Below are 6,273 nucleotides of genomic sequence, written 5' to 3' on the forward strand. Positions count from 1 at the left end.
GCTGTCAGTTTTTCACCATTGAGAATGATGTTTTCTGGGGGCTTGTCGTATATGGCCTTTATTATGTTGAGGTAGCTTCCCTCTATGCTCATTTTCTGGAGAGTTATTACCATAAATGGGTGTTGAATTTTGTCAAAAAGCTTTTTCTGCATCTATTGAGATGATCATATGGTTTTTATTCTTTAATTTGTTGATGTGGTGTATCACATTGATTGATTTGTGTATATTGAACAATCCTTGCATCCCTGGGATAAATCCCAGTTGATCTTGGTGTATGATCCTTTTAATGTGTTGTTGGATTCTGTTTGCTAGTATTTTGTTCAGGATTTTTGCATCTATGTTCATCAGTGATATTGGTCTATAATTTTCTTTTTTTGTGATATCTTTTTCTTGTTTTGGTATCAGGGTGATGGTGGCTTTGTAGAATGAATTTGGGAGTGTTTCTCCCTCGGCAACTTTTTGGAAGAGTTTGAGAAGTATCGGTGTTAGCTCTTCTCTAAATGCTATATACAATTTGCCTGTGAAGCCATCTGGTCCTGGACTTTTGTTTGTTGGAAGATTTTTAATTACAGTTTCAATTTAATTACTTGTGATAGGTCTGTTTATATTTTCTAATTCTTCCTGGTTCAGTCTTAGAAAATTGCACCTTTCCAAGAATTTGTCCATTTCTTTGTGGTTGCCCATTTTACTGGCATATAGTTGTTTGTAGTAGTCTCTTATAATCCTTTGTATTTCTGCAGTGTCAGTTGTGATTTTTCCTTTTTCATTTCTAATTTTATTGATTTGCATCCTCTCCCTTTTTTCTTGATGAGTGTGGCTAAGTGTTTATCAATTTTGTTTCTCTTCTCAAAGAAACAGCGTTCAGTTTTATTGATCTTTGCTATTGTTTTCTTTGTTTCTGTTTCATTTATTTCTGCTCTGATCGTTATGATTTCTTTCCTTCTATTGACTTTGGATTTTCTTTGTACTTCTTTCTCTAGTTGCTTTAAGTGTAGGGTTAGATTGTTTATTTGAGATTTTTCTTGTTTCTTGAGGTGAGATTGAATTGCTATAAACTTCCCTCTTAGAACTGCTTTTGCTGCATCCCATAGGTTTTGGGTCATCGTGTTTTCGTTGTCATTTGTTTCTATGTACTTTTTTATTTCTTCTTTGATTTCTTCAGTGATCTCTTGGTTATTTAGTAGTGCACTGTTTAGCCTCCATGTATTTGTGTTTTTTACAGTTTTTTTCCTGTAATTGATTTCCAGTCTCATAGAGTTGTGGTTAGAAAAAATGCTTGATATGATTTCAATTTTCTTAAATTTACTGAGGCTTGATTTGTGACCCAAGATGTGATCTATCGTGGAGAATGTTCCATGTGCACTTGAGAAGAAAGTGTATTCTGCCACTTTCGGGTGGAATGTTCTATAAATATGAATTAAATCTATCTGGTCTATTGTGTCATTTAAAGCTTGTGTTTCCTTATTTATTTTCTGTCTGGATGATATGTCCATTGGTGTAAGTGGGGTGTTAAAGTCCCCTACTATCATTGTGTTACTGTCAGTTTCTCCTTTCATGGTTGTTAGCATTTGCCTTATGTATTGAGGTGCTCCTATGTTGGATACATAAACATTTGTAATTGTTATAGCTTCTTCTTGGATTGATCCTTTGATCATTATGTACTGTCCCTCTTTATCTCTTGTAACAGACTTTATTTCAAAGTCTATTTTATCTGATACAAGTATTGCTACTCCAGCTTTCTTTTGATTTCCATTTGCATGGAATATCATTTTCCATCCCTTCCCTTTCAGTCTGTGTGTGTCCCTAGTCTGAAGTGGGTCTCTTGTAGACAGCATATATATGGGTCTTGTTTTTGTATCCATTTAGCCAGTCTGTGTGTTTTGGTTGAGGCATTTAATCCATTTACATTCAAGACTATTATCGATATGTACATTCCTATTACCATTTCTTAATTGTTTTGGGTTTGTTTTTGTGGGTCTTTTTCTTCTCTGTGTTTCCCTCCTAGAGAAGTTTCTTTAGCATTTATTGTAAAGCTGCTTTGGTGTTGCTGAATTCTCTTAGCTTTTGCTTGTCTATAAAGCTTTTGATTTCTCTGTCGAATCTGAATGAGATCCTTGCTGGGTAGAATAATCTTGGTTGTAGGTTTTTCTCTTTCATCACTTTAAGTATATCCTGCCACTCCCTTCTGGCCTGCAGAGTTTCTGCTGAAAAATCAGCTGATAACCTTATGGGGATTCCTTTGTATGTTATTTTTTGTTTTTCCCTTGCTGCTTTTAATATTTTTTCTTTGAATTTAATTTTTGATAGTTTGATTAATATGTGTCTTGGTGTGTTTTTCCTAGGGTTTATCCTGTATGGGACTCTCTGTGCTTCCTGGACTTGGGTGACCATTTCCTTTCCCATGTTAGGGAAATTTTTGACTATAATCTCTTCAAATATTTTCTCAGACCCTTTCCTTTTCTCTTCTTCTTCTGGGACCCCTATAATTCGAATGTTGGTGCATTTAGTGTTGTGCCAGAGGTCTTTGAGAATGTCCTCAATTCTTTTCATTCTTTTTTCTTTATTCTGCTCCTCAGTAGTTATTTCCACCATTTTGTCTTCCAGCTCACTTATTCGTTCTTTTTACTCAGTTATTCTGTTATTGATTCCTTCTAGTGTATTTTTCCTTTCAGTTATTGTGTTCTTCATCTCTGTTTTTTTGTTCTTTAGTTCTTCTAGATCTTTGTTAAACATTTCTTGTATTTTCTCAGTCTGTGCCTCCATTCTATTTCCAAGATTCTGGATCATCTTTACTATCATTACTCTGAATTCTTTTTCAGGTAGATTGCCTATTTCCTCTTCATTTATTTGGTCTTGTAGTTTTTTACCTTGTTCCTTCATGTGTGACATATTTTTTTGCTGTCTCTTTTTTTTTTTTTTTTAATGAGTGGGATTGTGTTCCTCTCTTACTGGTTGTTTGGCCAAGGCTTCCAACACTGGAGTTTGTAGGCTGTTGGGTAGAGTTGGGTCTTGGTGCTGAGATGAGGACCTCAGGAGACCTCACTCCAGTGAATATTCCCTGGGGTCTGAGGTTCTCTGTTAGTCCAGTGGTTTGGACTCAGAGCTCCCACTGCAGGAGCTTCGGCCCAAGCACAGGCTCGTGAACCAAGATCTCTCAAGCCGCCTGGGGTGGCAAAAAAAAAAAAGAAAAGAAAGAAAATAACAAAGTAAAAAATAAAATTAGACTAGGAAACTAACAGATATGTTAGAAAGAATATAAAAATAAAAATATAGATAAATCAACAACCAGAAGCTACATCAGTACCACAATAGTAAAAAAGAGGAGGAGGGAAAAGGAAAAAGAAAAAGAAAGAAGAAAAAAGGTAGGAAAGGCCTTGGCTGTGGAGGGTGGGGCCTATGCTTAGGACCCACAGGGCTGGAAAAGGCCCTGGGGGCTGTGGAAGGTGGGGCTTAGGTTTAAGGAACAGAAGGGGCCCAGGCATGCCCCCCATCCCTTGTCTCAGAGGGTGGGGGACCTCATCTGGGAGCCCAGCAGGCCTCCTGGGCTTGAGTGGTGGGGCAAATGCCCTTTGCTCCTCTCCCACTCCTCCCGGTGGCTCCTCCCACCTGCCTCTCCTGATCTCCCCAGCCTCCCTCCTGTGCCTCCAAGGACCCATGCGACCTGGAGGGGGCTTTGGAGGGCAGGAGACCGATCTGGGAGCTCAGCAGGTTCCCTGGCCTGAGTGGGCGGGGCAACTGCCCTCAGCTCCTCTCCCAGTCCTCCCAGAGGGCCCCTCCCACCTGTCTCCCTGGTCTCAGGGGTGCCCATCCTGTCTGGCCTCCACTTCTCCTCACCTCTCAGTCCCCCCGCGTCCTACTGGTTCACTTGGGGGTTCCTCCTATCTCCTTGGACGTCAGGGTCCCCAACCAGTGACCAGCATGTGCCCTAGTTGTGGGGAGACATTAACTCGGCATCTTCCCACACTGCCATCTTGACTCTGCCTCTCAGTAACTACTTATTATTATAATGCCTTTTAAAGTGATTGTTGAGAAGCTTCTTCCAATGATGCAATCTTAATACTAATTACTAATATTATAATTACTAAATTTTAAAATCTTTTTTTACTGATTCTGTCAAGTGACCTCTACAAACATTAAAACTACCATCAATTGGTGTTATTTTATGGTAAAGTATTTTCCCCAAAGTTTTGTTCTTTAAAAATAAAGCAATTCAGAAAGCTTGCCCAGATATTACAACTTCATAGAGACTTAAATAAAGATAATTCCTCTGCTAAGGGAGATTTTTTTGAGGAAAAATAATTCCTCCTGTGTTTAGGTGTATATGGTAGAAATACCCATTGTTATGATTTTACCTTCTCTGTGAGTTTTCTATTTCTCTCACATTCTTTCTTTGGGACATTTTTTACAAAGGGAATTAAAAAGGTAATGCCATTCTGACTGGTGTGAGGTGATACCTCATTGTAGTTTTGATTTGCATTTCTCTAATGATTAGTGATGCTGAGCATCCTTTCATGTGTTTGTTGGCAATCTGTATATCTTCTTTGGGGAAATGTCTATTTAGGTCTTCTGCCCATTTTTGGATTGGTTTGCTTGTTTTTTTGATATTGAGCTGCATGAGCTGCTTGTAAATTTTGGACATTAATCCTTTGTCAGTTGCTTCATTTGCAAATATGTTCTCCCATTCTGAGGGTTGTCTTTTCGTCTTGTTTATGGTTTCCTTTGCTGTGCAAAATCTTTTAAGTTTCACTAGGTCTCATGGCCATGATGAAAAAATCTACAAACAATAAATGCTGGAGAGGGTGTGGAGAAAAGGGAACCCTCTTGCACTGTTGGTGGGAATGTAAATTGATACAGCCACTATAGAGAACAGTATGGAGGTTCCTTAAAAAACTAAAAATAGAACTACCATACAACCCAGCAATCCCACTACTGGGCATATACCCTGAGAAAACCATAATTCAAAAAGAGTCATGTACCACAATGCTCATTGCAGCTCTATTTACAATAGCCAGGACATGGAAGCAACCTAAGTGTCCATCGACAGATGAATGGATAAAGAAGATGTGGCACATATATACAATGGAATATTACTCAGCCATAAAAAGGAAACGAAATTGAGTTACTTGTAGTGAGATGGATGGACCTAGAGTCTGTCATACAAAGTGAAGTAAGTCAGAAAGAGAAAAACAAATACTGTATGCTAACACATATATATGGACTCTAAAAAAAAAAAAAAAAGAAATGGTTCTGAAGAACCTAGGCAGGACAGGAATAAAGACGCAGCTGTAAAGAATGGACTTGTGGACACAGGGAAGGGGAAGGGTAAGCTGGGAAGAAGTGAGAGAGTGGCATGGACATATATACAGTACCAAATGTAAAATAGATAGCTAGTGGGAAGCAGCCACATAGCACAGGGAGATCAGCTCGGTGCTTTGTGACCACCTAGAGGGGTGGGATAAGGGAGGGTGGGAGGGAGACGCAAGAGGGAGGAGATATGGAGATATATGTATACGTATAGCTGATTCACTATTATACAGCAGAAACTAACACACCATTGTAAAACAATTATACTCCAATAAAGATGTTAAAAAACAAAAAAGGTAATGCCTTGTTGGTTTCTATGGCTTTATCGTAATTCCCTTTTCTTCGTAGGGCAGTTTAGGACTATCTTCATCAGTGCACAAGTCAAGTCAAGTCATCACTTACACTCAGGGTGTTGGAGGGGTTTCTTTCTACTTCACTAGGAATGCTTCCTTGTGTATTTGGCAGAGAGATGTCCAGAGTCAACAAGAGCCATGCAGCAGAATGAGGGCCTGGCTTACGTACAGTTGCTGGAGACACTGTTTTCAGCATAAAGCTGGCATAAGGTTGTTCCATCAACAGATGTTTATTGAGCATCTACTGGGAATAATGTAATTTCTGAGCACCTTAACTGAGTGTTCTGAGCCAAGTTTGTTTTTTGATGCTCCTCCGCATTGGCACAAGCTCTTTCCATCTCTCTTTTAAGGATGTTAAAGCAGGTAAGCTAAGTGTCCTTCACAATGGTAAGTTGTCCCAGGACTCAGCTCTAAAGCCAAAGTATGAATGGCATTTTTTGTGAACCATCAATATGATGATTTACCCATTATATGTGATGGAATTAGTCTTCAAACTGCTATTCTTTTTGACAGGTAACTTTGCTTGATTAACATATGGTTATAGGAAAACCCCACGACCAACACTGTCAAAATCAAACATATGTCTATGATTTGGAACACTCTAAAGATGATTAAT

Source organism: Balaenoptera acutorostrata, chromosome 4 (genome assembly GCF_949987535.1).
Source record: "Balaenoptera acutorostrata chromosome 4, mBalAcu1.1, whole genome shotgun sequence".
Lineage (NCBI taxonomy): Eukaryota > Metazoa > Chordata > Mammalia > Artiodactyla > Balaenopteridae > Balaenoptera > Balaenoptera acutorostrata.